Source organism: Lepidochelys kempii, chromosome 9, assembly GCF_965140285.1.
Source record: "Lepidochelys kempii isolate rLepKem1 chromosome 9, rLepKem1.hap1, whole genome shotgun sequence".
Lineage (NCBI taxonomy): Eukaryota > Metazoa > Chordata > Testudines > Cheloniidae > Lepidochelys > Lepidochelys kempii.
The window spans coordinates 26,042,852-26,063,852 of NC_136388.1; the positions used below are offsets into that span (position 1 = coordinate 26,042,852).

Below are 21,001 nucleotides of genomic sequence, written 5' to 3' on the forward strand. Positions count from 1 at the left end.
GCCACTGCACTCCTCGTTGTTTTTGTGGATACAGACTAATATGGCTACCCCTCTGATACTTGGCCAAATGCAAGGTTATTCAGCTCCAGGCTGAGAGTCTGTATCCTGGAAAGCAGTGACTCTGAAAAGGACTTAGAGCTCATGGCTGATAGCCAATTGAATATGAGCTCTCAATGCAATGCTATAACAAAAAGGCCAGAGTGATCCTTTCATGTTTTATCAGGAGAATATCAAGTAGGAATAGGGACAATATTACCTCTGTATACAACATTGGTGAGAATCCCTACTGCAATATTGTGTCCAGGTCTTCTGCACTTTAAGAAGGATGTGGAAAAATTGGAAAGGGTTCAGAAAAGAGCTATGAGAATGATTCAAAGAAAACATGGTATATAGTGAGAGATCCGAGAAGCTCAATCTCGGGTTTATCTAGGATGGGTCATAGAAGAAAAAAATTCCCATCCACACCGAAGTGGAACCATGCTAGAGTCTTGCTAAAAATAACTGAATTTCGACAGTCAGTACTAAGAGTTTCTGCTGTAGTATGGGTAGGAACTAAAAGGCTATGATAGCTCATTTCATAATAAAGAGAGTAGAAACTAAAGGTCATGCTGGAAGAAAAAAAAAGACATCTTTCTCATTGCAAGTAAATAAGATCATTTTCCCTACAACATGCACATATACTTTGTATTATAAACAAGAGGTTTTTCTAATTGGCCGGTTGCCTGCAATTGGCTGAATATAGGTAGAAAGGGGGCAAATGCAAAGATTTTACAAAGTGATTAGTGATGGGGGGGGCTCAATTTTGTGGGGGCCAATTGGAAAGACCTTAAAGAGACCTGATTTTAAGAGAGTGTTGTTCACCCGCTCTGTGACAATCAGTCCCTTTACTAGTATCTCCGTTTGGGCACTTGAAAACTGGGACTCACTAGTTGTTTGTGAAAAGCTTGACCAAAGTCTGTCTAGTTCAGCTAGGATGAAAAACAAGTAGGCAATAAGGGCCTTACCCAGCAAGGTTTGGGAATCCCCTGTAAAGTGCTGAATATCCTCTTCTGGGTAGCACTCTCTCTTACCACATGTTTATACAGGGCCTAGCACAATGGGGTCCTGATCTCAGCTGGGACCTCTAGATACAACAATAACAAATCAATAGGAGCTGACACTAGTCAGCACCTTATAGGAGGCTCCTCGGACCCTCACAAGATCAAGCCCTGGATCATTTAATACTATTGCCTATTTTTGATCTGAGGGGAGAGTCAAATTTTGGGCCTGTGGTGATGTTCCATTTGAACTAGAAACTGCTGGAGTCTGGTATTTTCTTTGATGTTATCTTGCTTCTTTACAATGATTATACAAAGTCCCATTCCTCCAAATACAGGAAGAACCAAAAACAAAAGGAGCGGTTCCTTAGTTTAGAGATGCTTTTTCTAGCCAACACCAGACCCAAAAGCTCTCTCTAGCTACTTTTTCCAGCATCACACCGTGCCATTTACTTTTTGCCTCTGCCTCTCCCTCTGTTTTCATCTGTTTCCATTTTCTGTGTGACCTCCCTGCCCATACACTCACACACCTACCAAAAATAATACTCGACCAAAAATGTCTGGGGTTCGCACACAGCTTTTGTCTTAGATGGGATCTATGCATGTAGTTATGTTAACTGAAGAGTGAGTTCACACCTATCAACCTCACTGGGGTTTTAACTCCACTCATAATAAAGTTTCACTGAGCTCATTACAATACATGTTTTTTTGACTTAGGTGAACTGGACAAACCCAGCATGTTTTATAGTGATCAATGGCTCCATGTCTAGTTGGCAGCTGGTGTCAAGTGGAGTGCCCCAAGGGTCGGTCCTGGGGCCGGTTTTGTTCAATATCTTCATAAATGATCTGGAGGATGGTGTGGATTGCACTCTCAGCAAATTTGTGGATGATACTAAACTGGGAGGAGTGGTAGATACGCTAGAGGGCAGGGATAGGATACAGAGGGACCTAGACAAATTGGAGGACTGGGCCAAAAGAAATCTGATGAGGTTCAATAAGGATAAGTGCAGGGTCCTGCACTTAGGACGGAAGAACCCAATGCACAGCTACAGACTAGGGACCGAATGGCTAGGCAGCAGTTCTGCGGAAAAGGACCTAGGGGTGACAGTGGACGAGAAACTGGATATGAGTCAGCAGTGTGCCCTTGTTGCCAAGAAGGCCAATGGCATTTTGGGATGTATAAGTAGGAGCATAGCGAGCAGATCGAGGGACGTGATCGTCCCCCTCTATTTGACATTGGTGAGGCCTCATCTGGAGTACTGTGTCCAGTTGTGGGCCCCATACTACAAGAAGGATGTGGATAAATTGGAGAGAGTCCAGCGAAGGGCAACAAAAATGATTAGGGGTCTAGAACACATGACTTATGAGGAGAGGCTGAGGGAACTGGGATTGTTTAGTCTGCGGAAGAGAAGAATGAGGGGGGATTTGATAGCTGCTTTCAGCTACCTGAGAGGTGGTTCCAGAGAGGATGGTTCTAGACTATTCTCAGTGGTAGAAGAGGACAGGACAAGGAGTAATGGTCTCAAGTTGCAGTGGGAGAGGTTTAGGTTGGATATTAGGAAAAACTTTTTCACTAGGAGGGTGGTGAAACACAGGAATGCGTTACCTAGGGAGGTGGTAGAATCTCCTTCCTTAGAAGTTTTTAAGGTCAGGCTTGACAAAGCCCTGGCTGGGATGATTTAATTGGGGATTGGTCCTGCTTTGAGCAGGAGGTTGGACTAGATGACCTCCTGAGGTCCCTTCCAACCCTGATATTCTATGATTCTATAACAATTACATGGAAACTTGTGCTAATGGAGAACTGTACAATATCCATATACCTGTCCTACTTCTCCAAGAATTCTAGGAGAAAAACAGTGTTTGAAATCTCTGGGGCCTGCTCTTTAAAAATATACAAATCGATTTATGGGAACTGTTTTATCTGCTACAGTCAGTTCATAACCCCATCACCAAAAATCCCAAAAGCCTACATTAAAATACTATCTATACTAGCTTAGTGACTCTGAAAAGCTGTTTAAATTAGCCCTCAAATAAAGCTCACAACATGATTTAGAACAAGTAAATGTAAATGGCAGTGTCTCATGTCTCTACCTATCTTCACATTTTCAGTTACTACCTAAATTATGGAACAATAACCGATATATAGTTTAAAATCCAATTATTTAACTCTGCAAACCAACAATGATCCCATTGGACACATCATATGATGAACAATTGATTAAGAAAAAAAAAGTCAGGATTTTTTTGGCAGTTTATTTTTTATTTTGTGTGAAGCAATAAGCATTGCCAAACTGCTTCAATGTTTACATATTTCATGAAGGGAATTTTAAATCAGTGCTCCAGGAAATTCAATAAAAGTTTAGATCAGCTAGGATATGCTGCCTATTTTTCCTGTTTTCTTCCCAAGTCAGCTGCTGAACCTTATGCAATAACATCCCTTTAGGGAGCTGCTGGAGCAATGGAAATATTTCCCCATTCTTCCAGTTCATCTGTGAATCATATTACGATTGCCTAGAGACGGTTTTCCTTCCAAATAGCAAAGCTTGCTAGTCATAGGTCATAGTGGCTTCCCCCCCACCCCCCAGCAATGCCAAGCCAATTAATGGCAGAGATATTGGCTGAACAATCAGATGTTCTGCAGTAAGGTTGCTAACATTACCCTTATAATGCCATAATGTTCTCAAACGCAAGCTAAAATGGAGGGGTCAACCACCATTAGTAGAAGCAAAGGTGCATTCAGATGGTGGGAGTGCAGTAATAATAGTGGATGAGCAGTCAGGAGAATGTAGCCATTTGCTTGTTCTACAGAGAGGAGAATAAATACTTCAGTGCAATGCTTTACAAACTTTTTGAATGCAAGGATCATACTTCCTTCCTATCACCAATCCATATTCCCAATTAAACAAACCTAACTTTAATCAAAATACGTTCAACATGCCCCCTCTTTAGTGATGCTGGTTCTGCTACCAGGTCTCAGGGTCTGCTTGTGCTGTTTTTAGGTCTAGACTAACAGATCCAAGTTAGACCTCACTTACACCGCTTTACAGCCCATCAGAATTTGGCCCACAGGCCATTACACTAGTGATACCTTCCAATGATTATAGAAAATAAAGTAATTCAGAATGGCGGGGATAAAGCCCTCAGAGATGTCAGGGAGGAGGAGGGAGCACATCCCTGAAAACACGAGCATCCAGGGTGACACTGTAACCACAAGGACTAATGCGATCCTTAGATGCATAAACAATAGGAGTAGAGAGGTTATATTACCTCTGTATTTGGCACTGGTGTGATGACTACTACTGGAATATCGTATTCAGTTCTGGTGCCCACAATTCAAGAAGGATTTTGAAAAACTGGAGAAGGTTCAGAGAAGTGCCATGAGGAGGACTGCAGAAAATTCCTTAGAGTGAGTGACTCAAGAAGCACAATCCATTTAGCTTTGTGGCAGGACTCCACTCACTGTGCTAGAGCCTCCTGCTGGTGGTCTTGGGGGATCAGCTCCACCGGACAGTATGCCCACTCCCAATAGCATCTCACCTGCCATCAGTCCAAGGACTGAGGCATCCTCTTCATGACACAGCCCTCCAGCCGTGCCACACGCTGTGCTTCCCTGTTCTAGGGGCCAGTACTGCAGTCCAACTGTCCAGCCACTACCTCAGTGGCAAGTGGGGGTGAGGGATGGCTGCAGGCCCACCCACTACTCCAGGTCCCACCCAGGACCCTGTAGATGACATGTGCTGCATCCTCTCCAATTTCTCAGTACATTTCCCTGGACTACTTCCTCACAGTCCCAGCACCTTCTCTGCCCTTACCTCAGGGCCTGAGCATGCCAGTCTTAGCAATGAGATAGGAGCGGCCTCTAGTTTTCCTCGTCCCTGCTAGTAGCATTGCTCTGGCCCAAGTGCTAGCACTTCTGCCGCCTGTCAGGTTTGAGTGCTAAAACTTTTTCTTGCCACACACAGTAGCTTGAGGAACATCAAAGACCATGACATGTTCCTTTTGGTTTAGTCCCCACATTCCGACGCAATGTTTATTTAACATACCTACACAGTAGAGTATTTCTTGCTTTGATAGACACTCCTCTCAGGACTCATTTAGTGATGCCTGATTTACTCATGTGTGTGTTTATACAATACTGTCTGTACTAGTCACCTATTATCATCCCACAGTGCAGGGACTGCACTGACCATCCTCAGAACAAGCCTCTGCTGCCCTAGAGCAAGAGTCAGATCTCTTCCTTATCTGACCGACAACCCAACAGCTAAGGGAGATTATTTAAAGTTTCCCGCTCAGCCCAAATGCCCTGTCTCATAACTAAAATACAATTCAGTAAGAAAAAAGAGGGGTGAGAGCTTCTCCTGTGGGTGTAGATACTCCATCTCCCCAAGAGGTGATGGCTATGTTGATGGGAGAAGCCCTCCTGTTAATACACGGGAAGATAGGTCAGTATAACTGTGTCATGCGGGGTGTGGATTTTCCACCCCTGAGTGACGTGGTTACACTGACATAAGCTGGTAATGTAGACCAAGCCTTAATCTGCAACTTCTAGGCGGCCTGGGAGCGACAGGGTCTGCATGAATCCATCAGCCTCAGAAAAGGAACCCTTTGTGGTTACTATATTTGACTCTTGTTCAAGGTGAGAGCCAGGTCATCATGGTCTTATTCATTGCAAGGGCCTCTCTACCATCTCGATGGAATTTATCAGGGGGGGCATAGGAGGGAGAGAATAACAATAGGGGACAGCAGTCTTTTATGGATGGAAGGCTCATGTACTTGTACTACCTGCCCCCAGGGGAGCTCTGCTACTTCTTGCTGCAAAGTGGGCTTTTTCCTCCCTTGGTGCAAGAGGCTGACCTCCTTGAGTAATCTGACTGAGTGCATACCCAGGCACGGTATCCTCCTAAGGGTTAAACATGCCAGAAGGGCATGTATCTTTTCTGTTTTGTAGAGCCTTAAGTGAAATATCGATGTGCTTAAAGAGCAAAATCAAGTGGTTATTAACTTCAGCACAAAAAAGCTCTCAGCTAACAGGATACATACTTTTCATGCATTTTGAAGCAAAGTCCTTGATTTTAGAAACACTTCACACAGCAGAATCTAAAAAAAGAGGAGGTTTTCTGAGTTTATTTAGCCTCGGGGAATTGTGTGCAGCACAAACTTATAGACAATGACTGAATTTTATTAACATATAATTTTTATAAGTACTATTTCTTGACTCTGCTGAGTTACAGTAACAACACTGTCATAAAATGACTGGATGCAAAATGCTCAATATTTACCATATATTTTTAAATCTTCTACCAAATGGCTGGGGTATAAATAAAGCCAAGAGCTTACTTTAGACTGAACCCCCCGTATAGTTGATCATCAATGCATCAGTGTGGGAGTGTGCACCATTCAACTACATCAGCACCAGAGGCACAGGAACTATTTGCATATCAAATTCACAAATTAAAAATGTGAACAGATGACTGCTGAACATCTTGAGTCACACTGTGGTTTCCTGCTTGTCAGTTTTGGGCAGTTATGAATTGTAACTTGAACTAGTGCTAACAATAAAATGGATTCAGAACCTGGCTCTAGGTTCTGGTTCCTGCTTTTATTACACTGATGCTCCGTTTAGTTTTAGTACTGACAAAGTTACTATGACTCAGGGAAGCATCATTTTATTTTAAACAGCATAAGAAATAAATATTACACATGGAAAAAATGTCCCTTAATCTAGAGTTAGTGCATATGTATGTAAACTGAATTGTTACGTTTAAGTTACATACAGGCTACTTGCATATGTACACACACTCTGCCTCTCCAGCATACAGGCATAGAGGTATTTTCTATCTCTCTCTCTCTCTGTCATTCAGAGGCATTTTCATACTTGTTTCAGAAGAGCAAATTAGAAGTTACAGTGGACGCTGCCTAATAGCAACCACGTTATTAATGACTTCCAGTTAATAGCAACATTCTGCCAGGAACCAACCCCGTCCCATTGACTTTAATGTTCATGGGATCCAGATATTGGCAACAGCATACTGTTCATTGAGAATTTTTTTTTTGGGGGGAAGAAAAGCCCTGAATGCAGGCAGGTTTGCAGGGCAGCAGTCAGGGAAGGAAGCACTAGGACTTGCCTTCTCTGGCTGCAGCCCCACACATCTGCCTGTGTCCAGAGAGTGCAAAAGAGATAAAGGATGGGGAGTGGCTGCCTCCCTGCTCAACAGGGGTGTCCCAGCACTGTGGGCTGGGAGGAGGCACTGTTAGCAGGGCAGCATCACAGATCAGACTGGCAGCCTAGATGCCAGGGCTTTCCATGGGGAGCAGGGACAATGAAGGTCCACAGAGCTGTAGGATACCTCTCCCCGCTGCTGCCATAGCCTCCCCTCCTACCCTGCAGGGAGAGCTACTGTGCAGCTCTATGGGGCCTCAACACCCCCATACTCCTCTGCCCACAGCCTCCCCACCCAGCCCACATCATGCATCACTCCATGGAAAGCCCTGGTATCCAATCTGCAGCCCTCCTCTATGCTGCTGTCTTGATTGCAGGCAGGTTTGAGGGCTGAAGCCAGGCACATCCCAGCACTTCCTGTCCTGGCTAGAGCCCCTGCTCCTTGGCAACTGCCAGCTAATGGCAACTTTTCATTAGCAACCAATGGGTTGCTCATAAGTGAATTCTACAAACTTTGGAAGGTGATGGCACATTACCACCTTCACAAAGTTATCATCTTCAGTCTTTGCTCTACATTACAATGAACACAGTACACAAGGTGCAAGTCATCAAGGTTAACCTGAAAAAGAAACTTTAGACTGAGACTAATGGACCTAGACCTACTTTTCACAGCTTGTTAGTATAGCCAAATTGATATGCAACCACTGAATTTACTTACAGCCTTGGAGCAAAAGGCAATATAGTTAGAACACAATTCTGAGCATAAATGCAGGCCTGTAAATCCTATCCAAAGAAATTAAGGAAATGTATATGCTTTGATAATGTTGTTTCACCTTTTTTATGTTTGGATCCAGTTTTAGTAAATGTTATTTCTATGTTGTAGTGACGACCCCTTTAGCCTCTATTGTAAATAGCCTGACTGCATTTTCAGGATAAATGTAATCTAAGGGAGTATATTATTTAAAATTGGGCATATAAATCCTTGAATCAGATGGGAAATATTTTAATTATAATAGTTCATTTCAAATACTGTAAGCTTTGTTTTGGAAGGTCCTCAAAGGGTATTTAATTGGCTTAAACTTTTTTTTTATTGCCCTCTACCAAGGGGTGGATTAGTTTTCTAATATGGACTTCTGTATGCTTTTAGACTCTGATTCTATAGAGCACTTAAGTGCATTCTTAAAAAGTTAAACATCTGCTTAAGTCTAATTGACTTCAGTTGCACTGGCTAACCCTATTCCAGTCTGCAGGACCCAAACCAATGGATAAGGAAATTAATGGAAAAACTTCAGTGGGTGTTGGATCTGCCCCTAGTAGCTGAATTTTAGCACTACTGGTTCTGACCTACAGATAGACTGTAAGCTATCATTAAAAAGTATTATCCAAACATTTCAGAAACTCAGAATTTTTCAGCTTATGTTTGGTTAAACACAAACACAAAGTGAAGGGTCAGAGTGGCAGGAAAATGAACTAATTCTATCCAGAACAGGTTGCCCATCCCTAGTGGTGACTCTGGTATATTCTTTCCTCCTGATGTCCTGTTCTTCCCAGTTAAGGTTTCTGAAGTTCTTTGTCAGGTAAGAGAGAAATATCTGTACCACACAGGTTACTTAATGGTAGGCTAATGTTTCACATTTTTCAGGACATTAGCCAACAGGCTGCCAGGGAACTGAAGAGACCATGAGTACATCTGGAACATTTACAATGTTCTTGATTTTTGAACAAGAAATGAAGGAAGCATCCTGTCCTATGGGTGAGTGGGAAAACAGTATCAGATGGAAAGGTCTAGAGTAAAACTGGCCTGCTGTGAATCAGAGTTGTTTTCCTCACATCTTTTATAAAGAAGTGATAAGGTAGTACACATATGGCAAGGTTTCAGGGTCTGAACATTACATGGGATGTGACCCCTTGCCATCTAACAAGTGGAAATTTGCTTCCTCGCTCATCTGATTAATAAGTAGAGCCGGCCAAAATTTCCCAGGAAAAATTGTCAGCAAAATGAAAAACAATGACATGTGCTTGGCTGTACCAGGCAATGATGTAGACAAAATCAACTTATCTCTAGTTTCCACGAGAGTCTGTTTTGAATGCACAGGAAGGGGAAATGCTCTTTGTTGTGTTTGGAGTTAAAGTAAGCATTCCGAGGTATATTAGGGGGAAAAAAACCCAAACCACAATAGTGTCCGTTACAAGAGATTAGTTTAGGAATGACATGAGGAATTAATTCCAATTCAAACTGGTTTCACAGAAATCACACCCATGCCACCTTTCAATCAGGATATTGCAGGACAAGACATTCAACCAATTAAATATGAGTATAAGTTGTTATATATAGCATGAAAAACTGTCATTGGCTGACTAATAATCCTGAGGAATGACATTTACCTCGCAAATTCTGCAATCTGATGAAGCTGTTCCTGGGTAGTCTTCCCCAGCCCATAGAAATGAATCTGTGGGTGAAAAACATCTTGCCACATGAAAGAGTTGGGGAGTAAGGGAGCAATATGCCAAATTTTTCCACTTTTCATAGATTCAGCATAAACATTGTTTTCTCTATGCTGTTTTGCCCAGTGATGCTAATGCTCTTCTTCTTAGCGTATGCTCAGTTCATATTATACAACGTTGCCTTTGTCAGTCACATTGCATGGCATGGAATCTCTCAGTATTCTGCTAGTAGAGGGGAAATGGAGCCAAAGCAAGGAGAGAGGTACCTATGGTCAAGAGAGGCATTTTCATCTGCTGATTCAGTATCAGGTTCCAGTTGAACTACATCAAACCACAGAATCCCAAAGAAGAAACAGAAATGGAATTTCCATTGAATTAGGCTCCATTAGATTTTAGAGTTGTTAACAGGAGTTGAAAATCTTGATGTGCTGCCATCTCATATAACAAACAGAATGCAAAACACATTGAAAAAAATCAAATCAGATAAAACACACACTGTAGAATGGAGAAATTCAGTCACTGAAGCCAACATCACTGTTAAGGAATGCAAATTAATAAAAAGAAAAGTTGTTTTCCAAAAATGATATAAATAATGATTTAAGCTCTGCCCGAGGGAATTTTGAACTAATCTCATTGTTAAACAGACTAAACACCAAGCAGATTAACAATGTTTCCTAAACATTATAATATTATTTTGAAAGCTGTTATCATTTTCAATAGGAAAAAGGGTTATCTTAATCAGCTTTATTGGTTGTACATGGTCAGCCTCTAATGTAATTAGCATGCCATTAGTAATTCCAGGAGTAAAGATCTTGTCAAAATATACTTGTAATCCTTTAAAGAACCATAAGAGTATCTAGCGTAATATTTGGGGCACTAGCCAGTTGAAATGAGAATAATATCTTGCTTGGAGAGAAATATTTCCTTTTCTTAAAACTATCGCAACCAAGGACAAAGTGGACAATTTTATATGCTGTAATGTAGCTGTCATTGTTGGTCTCAGGATTTATTAGATTGCACTATAGATCACATAGTAATAAACATAAATGGAAAATAGTTTTTAAATTTTGCAGCCATCAGGGACTTCCCATGCCTTGTTCTATTACGAAGAGGCACAATAATATCTACAGTAATTGCTATTAGGAAAGGGGATTCAGAAACTGCATAAGATGAATACAAATTAAACTCCATCAAGTGCACAGATTGTAGGGGAATCAGATGTTCTTTCTACATATGGTGAATTGTCCATAAATACAATAATAATTACATTGACTTATTTCTGTAAAATAATTAGTGTCATTTATGGAAATAATATTAAGTATACAATGTTCTTTAACAAGGACATAATTTGTGCCTGTTTGAGTCCTTTCTTGGGGGCTCGGGTGGTTATTTGTGCCAGGGTTTGATACAGAATTGCTTCCTAATGCCATTTTTAATAAACACATCTTCATAGGTTTCAAAGTTTCTGCTGCAGTACAACCCAGCATGATGGAAGAGGTAAACCATCACCAAATTTGGTTTTCCTTTTTCCATAGTCCGGAACTTCTGTTTTGGAGAAGGAGGTTTATGCCTTTTAACTGCAAACATATCTTCCAACTAACTCTGAAAGATGCCATGATTTGTGCATAAGCAAGAAGAATTATTAATACCCTTGAGTTGTAGCAATAAAACTACATACAGGCCCTTTCAATAGCATGTCTCTTTCCTTGGCACCCTTGTGTACTTTTTTTTCTTTAAAGCATCAATGTACTAAGAAGATCAAGAATAAATGTTGGAGGGATATCAGAGTGTACCAGCAATCATCAGTTCATGCAGGGAACCAGGTTTGTTTGATAAAGGGTATGAAACTCTTCCTCCTTTGGCACAGTTTCTTCCTCACTGTTTTATGACCATGTATTTATAAGATCCAGGATGAGACCTGAAGGGATACCAAAGTGCAGCAGTATTTTTCTATAGAAAAAGTAGTATGTGATCATATAATTAATGGCAGTATCATAATGTGTACACACACACACGGGAAAAATTAAGATTGCACAGGCAACCCTAATTATGGCATTTCTGAACTTTTGAGTGCTTCCCTCCACAACCTCAACATTTTGTTAAACAGATTTTTATATGTGGAGTCCTTACTTACCCCACTGAGCACTTAGCTGTATAGTCCCTGATCCTGTAAAGACTTACTCATGTGTTTAGCTTTCAGAGTAGTCCCGCTGAAATCCTGTTTACCTCAGTGGAACTACTTGCCTGAGTAAGTGTCCTGCCACGATGAGTGAAGGCTCCACAACCAGGCCCAATAATAATTTGTATTTACACAGTAGAGTGCTTTTCATCCAAGGAGCTGAGCATTTTTTTTTTAAACTAAGGTGGGTAAACATTACAATCCCCATCACTTTTCAGATGGGGAAACTAAGATTCAGAGAATTTAAACTCATGATTTGCCAAAGGTCAGATAAGCCCGTGGGAGACCCAGAGGTAGTATCCACATCAACTGACATCCAGGATCAACTTTTAAAATATTTTTAGGTACCTAGAGCTGCAGATAGGCACCTACTGAAAATCCCCCTAAGCACCTGTTTCATTAAGGCAGCTAAATACCTTTAAAAATCTGGTCCCTGGTCCTTAGTGTTAGCCACAAGACCATCATTGGCTCTAATTCAGTATTCAAAACTAAATAAAAGAATGAAGTACATTTTGCAATTCTAACTATTAAATAGTGTTCCTTCCCAGTACTGTCCCCTATGCTTGCTTTCTTATTACTACTCGCCCCTACTTTGGTATGATAACACATGAAAAGGGGATGAAGACAGGGACATTCTGTAAAGCCATCACTAATTAGACTTTTCCAAATGGGGATACTGAGGGGTTTGTCAGTCTCTCTCCCCCATCCTCCCCTGCGACCCCGCCATCTTAGAGAATAATCTATTTGTCTCTGTACTCTACAATCCTTCTTCTGGTGTAATTGTCATTAACCTACTGTCCAAGCGTCAAACATTTTTTCAAGTTTTTCTTATTTTTCCTTTTGCCAATTTCACCATCATTTCTCAAAATGCTAGTAGCAATTAAGCTGGCCCATCTGGCAATGTTATCATTATACCATTAAGTCAACACAGTAGACATGGTAGAAACCGGTTACAGTTTATAGCATTACCATAAAAATAAGGATTTTTCTGTTTAAGTTATTTATTTAAGTTAGCTCCATTATGCTAAAGACTCGGATAATTTCAATGCAATGGAGCATGAGGCAAATAACAAAACTCATGTGCCTTGACAAAAGTAGTGTAATAAGCACAAGCATATTTGGCAGGAGTAGCTTTTATTTGCTAACTGTAAATGACTAATTTTCTCCCTACCCAGATTGTAAAGGTTTGGCAGTTCTCTGAGGCAGATGGGTATTAGAGCCAGATCTACTTTGCTCTTATGTAAAGGCTTTGTTTAAATATTTAGTACCAGGTGTAGGAGAAAAGGGGAAATTCCCCTTTCATTTTATGCAGTGAATTCCCCTGCTGATCTAGGAGAAAAATGAATCTTGTGCTTGTTTGCCAAATGTGGATTCTCTGTGGGCAGTCATTCCAGACTGACTATTGTGAAGCTTTAGCAGGAAGGCCTGATGACCAGCTGACCTAGTGGTCAGACTTACAGCTTTGGCCAGTCTGAGTCTGTAGCTGACACCTCCTCTGGGATCACTAATCACGCCCTCATGCTCCAATTATTCCCTCTGGTTACAGCAATCAGAGCTCAGTCACTACAAAGGTAGGGGAGGAACAGGGGAGCATGGCAAGTTAGGAGGACCCATGCCCACTCACTACACCAGATCCAACCCAGGGCCGTAGGGGTTTACTAAAGCATTCGGCTCAGTAATTGAGCAACCCCTAACTGTTTCCCCCAGATCACTTCTCACCAGCCTGAAATGACTCAGTTTGGGGCATGGTTGCTGGCTTAGCAGACTCCTGATTGTCCTGTTCAGTCAGTCACTCTCTCTTAGGGCTTTCAGCTCCCAAGGAAGGGCAGGAGAGAGAATCCAAGTCCCTTATGCTAGAGCAGCCTTCACAAAACTTTGCCAGTCTTGTCACAGCTATCCACATTAGCTAGCCTGCCTTCCTTCTGCCACATGCAGCTCATTCCACCCTTTTCAAGTGTTCCTCCACTGCAAATATGCCTTGCACCTGTTGAGGGGTGGGGCCTCCCTAGCTCATATTGCTCTACTCTCAGTCCTGGTTCAATGTGGGGCTTGTTAACCTGGGGCCACAGATGCCAAATGTGCTTTCAGCAACAATGGTTCATCACAGCTAAGGATGCCAGTGATCTAGAGCACTGGCTGAGGAGGCTGTGCTGCAACATTAATTCGTATCCAAAGATTCCAAAATTTGGAAGCAGTAGCTTTTGGGGAGATAGCAGCACTAGAGAGACTTAGCAGGTATGAAGGAATAAAACTAGTAGCTATGATGAAGACACTTAAAAAGATACTTAAGGGAGGCAGCAATGCCAACTGATTGGAATAGGAGACAGACAGGAGATATGCGTTCTGTTTCTCACTCTTCTACTGATTTATGTGAGAGTATGGCCAAGTCACTGAGCACTACAGCTGGGTGGGAAATGGTTTTCCTGTCCCCTAAGAATTTGAGATTTCCAAAAAATTTCCCTTCCTAAATTGGGACAAAAAACCCTCAAAAAAAATCTTTTACCTCAGCCACCTTGCTTGAGTTTTCACTTTTAAGTATTAACCAAAAATTAACAAATTTTGAAAGAAAAAAAAAGTCATTTCAAACTAAAAATAAAACTTCCTTTCATAAAAAACTGTCAGAAAGAGCCATCTGAATAATTTTGAAACTTTCTTCCAGTTGGTAGATTAATCTAAACTGACGCCTTCTCATGAACAATTTCAGTTTTGACAAACTGGCACCTTCCCACAAAAAAAGTGTTTGTCCAAAAAATTCTGACCACCCTTACTTAGAGTCTGCTCCACGGTCCATTGAAGAGAATTCCACTGACTTCAGGGGCATTGGATCAGGCCTTGAGCCCAATGGCATATTATCGCCTAGGCCGACAAGGTCTAGGCCAGCAAATTTGCAGGGGAGGCAAATTTATAATAGCAGCATTTTTGCACAAGCCCACTGTCTGTCAGATGCCTGATTCGTTGTTTGTTCATATTGTAACTGAGCACCAAACTGAAGCATCAGTGACGCCGCGATTCTACCAATCATAGCATGTATTGAAACCACCAATGACGGCGCGACACCATTTAGTAAACATACTCGTGACAATCCTAAGGGTTAATAATATGACCGGAAGAAATTAAGCAGTTCTCAGTTTAAAAAAAAATGCTATACAAAAAGAAAGGGAAAATAAAAAGGGTGAAAAAACAAAAACAAAAACAAAAAAACACTATTTGAGAGCTAATCTCAGTGAAGAAAAATTAAACTCCCTTTCTCCTGACAACTGAAAAGGATCTAACAACTTCTCTGGATTATACAGAAATTAATTAATAAGTTTGCCACTCAAAAGTGTAGGTGTAAACAAATGTAACTACTTATTAGTCACATACTTATTTTATTGTATCTATATAAAATAAAAAATTTGATCTACTTGTAATTTTATTACAATAAAACTTGTAAAATGTTAATTTTAATGATATTTAGATTCATTTTAGTTCAAACGAATTTGTAAAAAAACTAAAACAAGTTCATATGGGGGTGGCAATTATTTCAGGGCCTAGGGGCGGCAAAATCATTAATCCCCTACTATGAGCCTCTCTGTGCTTCAGTTTCATCAGCTGCAAAATGGGGATAATTATCCCTACCTAAAGCACTTCAAGATTCACGCAGGAAAGGCACTATGGAAACTACAAGTCTTCATGTGTTCACCCAATATTCAGTGCAGGTTCACCACAAAGCCCACGTATCTCAGCAAACATTTAATTAACCTGCCCCAAGTTACAGGTTTGTAACAAAATTGAGAAAGTTTCAGTGGGTTTCAGGTTTCAGCATGAAAACATCACACACCTGTACTTAAGAAGCCTGGTACAAAATAATTGCCCTCTCAAGTGCAAAAGAAATTTTTAAGTTTAAAGTAGGACAGACTCTAAAGTATTTGGGTAATTAGTTTGTTTACCTAATCCTCCTCCAACTGCACTGTAAAAACATAGAAGGCTTCTGAGTATGTTTAGAATCCTGGTATGTCTAACGCAAAATCTTTGTACAAGTCAATGGGTGAATTCAAAGTGGTTGGAGTTGAAGGTGGCGTTTCCATGGAGAAAGAAGATGGTGGAACACAGCATCTGTTGCCACCTACTTGGGAACAACCAGCTGTATAAAAACAGTGTTAACACTGTGCCTATTATCAACATGCAAGTCCCATTGCCTCACATTCCAGCCTTTGTGAACCATTTCCTCACTAGCTGATTTGCAGCTGAGCAAGCTCATTTCACACGGTTACTGATTCCTGGACAATTACGATGTCTGTGAAGCTTGGCAATGGCTCCAAATACTACTGTACTAATGACATAAGAGGAACATTATCTTTGTAACATGCCACATGCTAGTTTTACATGAGAGCATAAAAAACTGGAATATGCATAAGCATCTTCACCTTCTCTTTCTCAAGCAAAAAAACACACTTTACATATCCTTCCCCCATGGCTGGAAGGCTCCGAATCCCCTTTTTCCCTACCTTGACAGGGATTGTGTGCCCTGCCTCATCTTTCCCATCCCTTCCATGCCCAGGCCTCTGTATGCTCCCCTATTTCTCTCCCCCATGCCAAGGGCTCTGTGTGCTGCCCCATTCCTCCTATGGCAGGGCCTCTATGTTCCCCACAGTTTCCCACTCCCCATTTCCATTCCCTCACTCCTGGTCCCTGCCCCCCCTCATTCCCCATTTTCCCCTGCCTATCTCCACTTCTCCCACTTCCTGCTTCAATGCACATTCATACAGTTACCCCATTGCAGGTCCCTGTTCCCCTCCCCCATCTCCAATACCTTTACCCCTGCCCTCTGTGGGTTCCTACTTCCTCCTGCCTCCACTCATCCGCCTCCCCCTCACCAGATTGTGTTACAAAGAAATGTCATCAAGTTGAACGTTAGACCTTGCTTCACTCAGCCAACTCAAAAATACATGTATTTTACAAATAGATTTGTATCAAGTATCAAAACTACTGTGCATGTGTGAATTATATTATGCCCACACAAGAACATATCTTGCTATTAAATGAACTCAAGTAATGACAGAGAATTGGGATTTTCAAGGATGCTCAAGGCACCATCTCCAACTCCTTTAATTTCTTTTGAGAAGCCCAGCCCTAAAAGCAAAGCTTGAAATCACTGTTTTACTGCCACCACAAAAAAGTTAGAATTAAACTCACTTATACTCAGCACTTAGAGTCTAACACCATAAACTCAACAATTCATTTAGAGGTCACCTTTCAAAATACAGCACAAAATGCAATTCCAGGAGACTTAATTTAAAATGTGATATCAGTTATACTCTTTTATATTAGTTTACTACAATAATAATTCAGCAAAACAGCCATACAATTAATTTGACTGGTGTCAACTTTGCACACCTTTTATTCTCTGTGCAAGAAAAACATATCTCTAGAAAATCTTTCCGTGCTTCTGTGGGCTAATTAGTACTGTTTCAAGTGGCTCGGTTTAATACACACAGTTACTGAGGAAAAAAAGAACAAAATCATTCCATTCCTATACTATGGGGTGGGAGCTCACACTTTGGATGTGTTGTTAATTATCAGTATCTTCAGTATCTTCAGGGTTTTGGAAAAATGTCAAAATATTCTTTACACTCTCAAAAGAATGTCTAAATAGTACCTAAAGCTAAATAGCCAGAGCTCGAGGATGCAAATGTGGCACTCGTTCAGGAATAGCGTTTTGCACACCAAACAGTATGGAAAATAAATATATTCTATGGTAAATGAGGTTGATAATGGAAAAGAATAAGATGGGTAAGGAAATCTGTTTTTCTTTTGAGTGATTATAACATTTTTAAATAAGCAAATTAAAAGGAACATCTCTACGTTTTTTAATTGAAACAGAATCAGTGGTGACTGTTTGACAGAGCGGACATCTCTATAACAGAGTAAGAAGGTATGTAATTAAGGCTTTTCCAGAGGAGAAGCCTGGGGATTCTTCTCCCTTCTTCCCCACCCCCATGGGAATAAGTGATTTGTAGTTATTCTATCCGAGGAGTTTTGAGAAATTACTACTATTTATGATAGCTTCGTGGCAAATGCTGAGCAAGTCCAGACAGTGACCATGGCTGGAGATGAGTCTCTCAGCCCCCACGCACACTCTCTCCTTTTTTTAAAAGCACTCTAAGAAAAATAAATGTTATGCTTCTAGAAAAAGCTGGATTAAAAGACCCAAGCACATAAGTGTAACACACTGGCCCAGTGTATGTTGCTTCCCCTTTTAGAGCTGATTCACATAAGAGGATAAGAACCTACGACTTCTACAAGCGAGAGGAGGCACTCCCTGCAGTTCAAGAGAGAAGTGTTTCCATTGTGGTGCACGGAGTCCTGAGTTCAAATTCGACCACCAAACAACCAATTTTTTTTCTAGCTGTGGTATGGAGTTATGGCCCTGTGTAGTTGCTTTCACAGGGCATTGGTAAAATGCACAGCACTTGTGAGGTCTGTCTGTATTTGCTCAGTTCCTAAGATCTTGTCTACATTAGAAAAATTGTACTGCTTTAACTACACCAATATAACTGAAGCAGTACAACCTCACTAGTGTGGTTGAAGGTATATCACTATAGAGGTTAACTATTACCATACAGGAAGGGGAATAACTGTACAAGGCATCTTTATACCAATATAATTGTAGCTACACTAGGGCTATTCTGGTAAAAATTTAACAGTCCCTAACTGAAAAAATACCAGCAAAAATTTTAAGTGTAGAGTTGGAGACCAGAAGTAGCTGATGTAGACCTAGGTTTGTGATGGTAAGGTGACAGAAATGGCTGCATTATGGCAAAAATTACATTTCTCTCAATGTTTTTTGTCATCTGAAGGATTTCTGCTAGTGTTCTGCACATTTTTCTGCAACAGTCATTTTAGAAAAGGGATCCAGAAAAGGTGAATCACTCAATTAAATTTCTGATTAGTCTGATGCAGTGGTTCTCAATCTATTTACCATTGTGGGCCTCATATCCAGCTCTCTGTGTTACGTGGGCCGCATCCACACAGGAGATATAGATATATATACACACACACACAGAGAGTAGCTAATGTCACATCGGCCGCAGCTGTGTGCTAATTGGGCTCATGGGCTGAGAAGCAATGATGTTTCACCTTTGTTTTCTTTTTAGTGACTAAAAGGACCTCAAACTGCACAGACGCCTGGAGTACTTCCAACTTTTTTTTTTTTTTAAGCGAACCTATTGTTTCCGCTCCAGAGAGGTTTTAAGGTCCTGTCAAAGGACATAATCTGATGCCAAGAGACTAAAATTTTGTTAATGTCTCCGTATTTTATATAGTACTGCTAGTTTATTATCTTCTTTTCACATACCAGTCAACAAGAAGTCAATATGCTTTACCCTGTGTATGAATGGTGCTATATAAAAATCAAAATCTATTTTGCTTTAACCATATGTATAAATCCTGGTCTCACCTCAGCAGTCTCACGTTTCGGCTTACAAATACATTACTAGAGGAGTTATGTTATTGATTAAATGACTAACTTAGGAAAGGAACAAAGACCAAAGTGAAATGATTTACTCGTGTGTTCCAGAGCAGCTTTTGAGGGAAATGAGTTAGGGCCCAGAAAACCAGTGCCTACTGCGATAACAGTTACTGCTCCTAATTAAGGAACTGCACTGATGAGGGGACTGGGGGGCGGGGGATGTCACAGAAGAGGGACTACATGGCTTATAGATGGCCCTTTGCCAGTCTTAGATTCCTGGAGATCAGAGTTGGTCTCAAAGATCATTGGGTTTCTGGGGCTGAGCTCTTAATCCCTCTCTGCAAGGGGGAAAGACTACACTCCTTTCCATACTAATTCATATTATTCACAGAATATCAGGGTTGGAAGGGACCTCAGGATCTCATCCCTATTAACTTCCCCTTCACTCTTTCACATAGGCAAAGATGATCCAAGTCATTTTTATGATTTCCCAACATCATCATCATCATTATCATGCACTCATCTCTTCTAGGACTATGATCTTTTACTGCTTTCAGAAAAGAAAAGAATTGAATTACCCGATTGACTAGTAAGGGAGATGAATTGTTTTCTTCTTTATCCTGTTAGTCAAATGAAGTTTGTGCCTTGATATTTAGTAAAAGTAGATAATATGGAGAGAACATGGCAAATATCACTAGATCTTAATTTTCAGCTCCATACGTAAAACGTTTGGGGGCAACTATATTTAGTCCTTTTAATAGTTTTCCTACTACATCAATCTCTGCAGACTTTTAACTATTTTTTGCTGCTCTTTGAATTCTCTCAAATTTCTCCTAATTTTTCAGATGCTGCAGGGCCATGTGCTGTACTCTGTGTCCCAGGGACCATCTTATGTGATATGTATAGAGAAGGGCCATGCTTTTTGGCAAAATGTCTTGCCATGTGCAGTACAAAGTTGCATAGGTTTTCTTTTTCATTGCTACAGCCATCCCCTGCTTCCTGCCTCCACCGCTTCTCAGCTGCAGGAGGAGGGGGTCACTGTATGGGGAGCTGCTCCCCCATCCATCCAACCCTGTGCATCTGCACCTCCCATACCCAGATACCCCCACCAAGCCTCACCCTGTACATCCAGAACACTCCATGCCCAAATCCCACGCAACTGAACCTTAACTTCTGCATCTAGCGCACCCCTGCACTCAGCCCCCCGTCTCTAGACCCCCACCCCTGCACCCAGACCACCCCCACTGAGCTTCCTGCACTCCAACCCCAACACTGATGAGCACTCCCCTGCACCACCCTGAGCCCCCACATCCAGACCCCCATGTCACTAACCTCCAACTAGCTTCACCCAGACCCCCAACCCCACCAAGCCCCATTCCCCCAGATCCCACCTGAGCCCCCCATACCTGGACCCCTCCCCTGAGCCCCAAACACCTTCACCCGGAAGCCCCCACAGAATCCCATTGCCCCTGCATCTGGAACCCCCCCAATGAGCTTCTGTGCATCCTGATCACCCCCAAGTCTACACCCCCCCCACTGAGCTGCCTGCACCCAGATTGTCCCACACAGAACACTTTTACCCCACATCTGGATCCCCCACACTGAGCCCCTTCACACTTGGATCTTGCCTGGTTGAGCCAACCTGCTCCACACCTGGTGCAGCGGGGCAGGGCCCCAGGGTGTTTCTGGGGCAGGCCCAGGCCTTATGCTGTGTCAGGGTCGGGTACAAC

General features: G+C 41.6%; 1 long non-coding RNA gene across 1 annotated transcript in view; it reads left to right on the forward strand.

Moving 5' to 3' along the window:
- The window catches only part of LOC140917245 (uncharacterized), a 38,240-nt gene extending 19,079 nt beyond the window's left edge, over positions 1 to 19,161 (forward strand). Inside the window, exons 2-3 of the long non-coding RNA XR_012160762.1 lie at positions 17,684 to 17,735; positions 18,958 to 19,161. This is a non-coding gene — a long non-coding RNA (uncharacterized LOC140917245). The remainder of the gene's footprint in view (positions 1 to 17,683; positions 17,736 to 18,957) is intronic.
- The last annotated feature ends 1,840 nt before the right edge of the window (positions 19,162 to 21,001 follow it).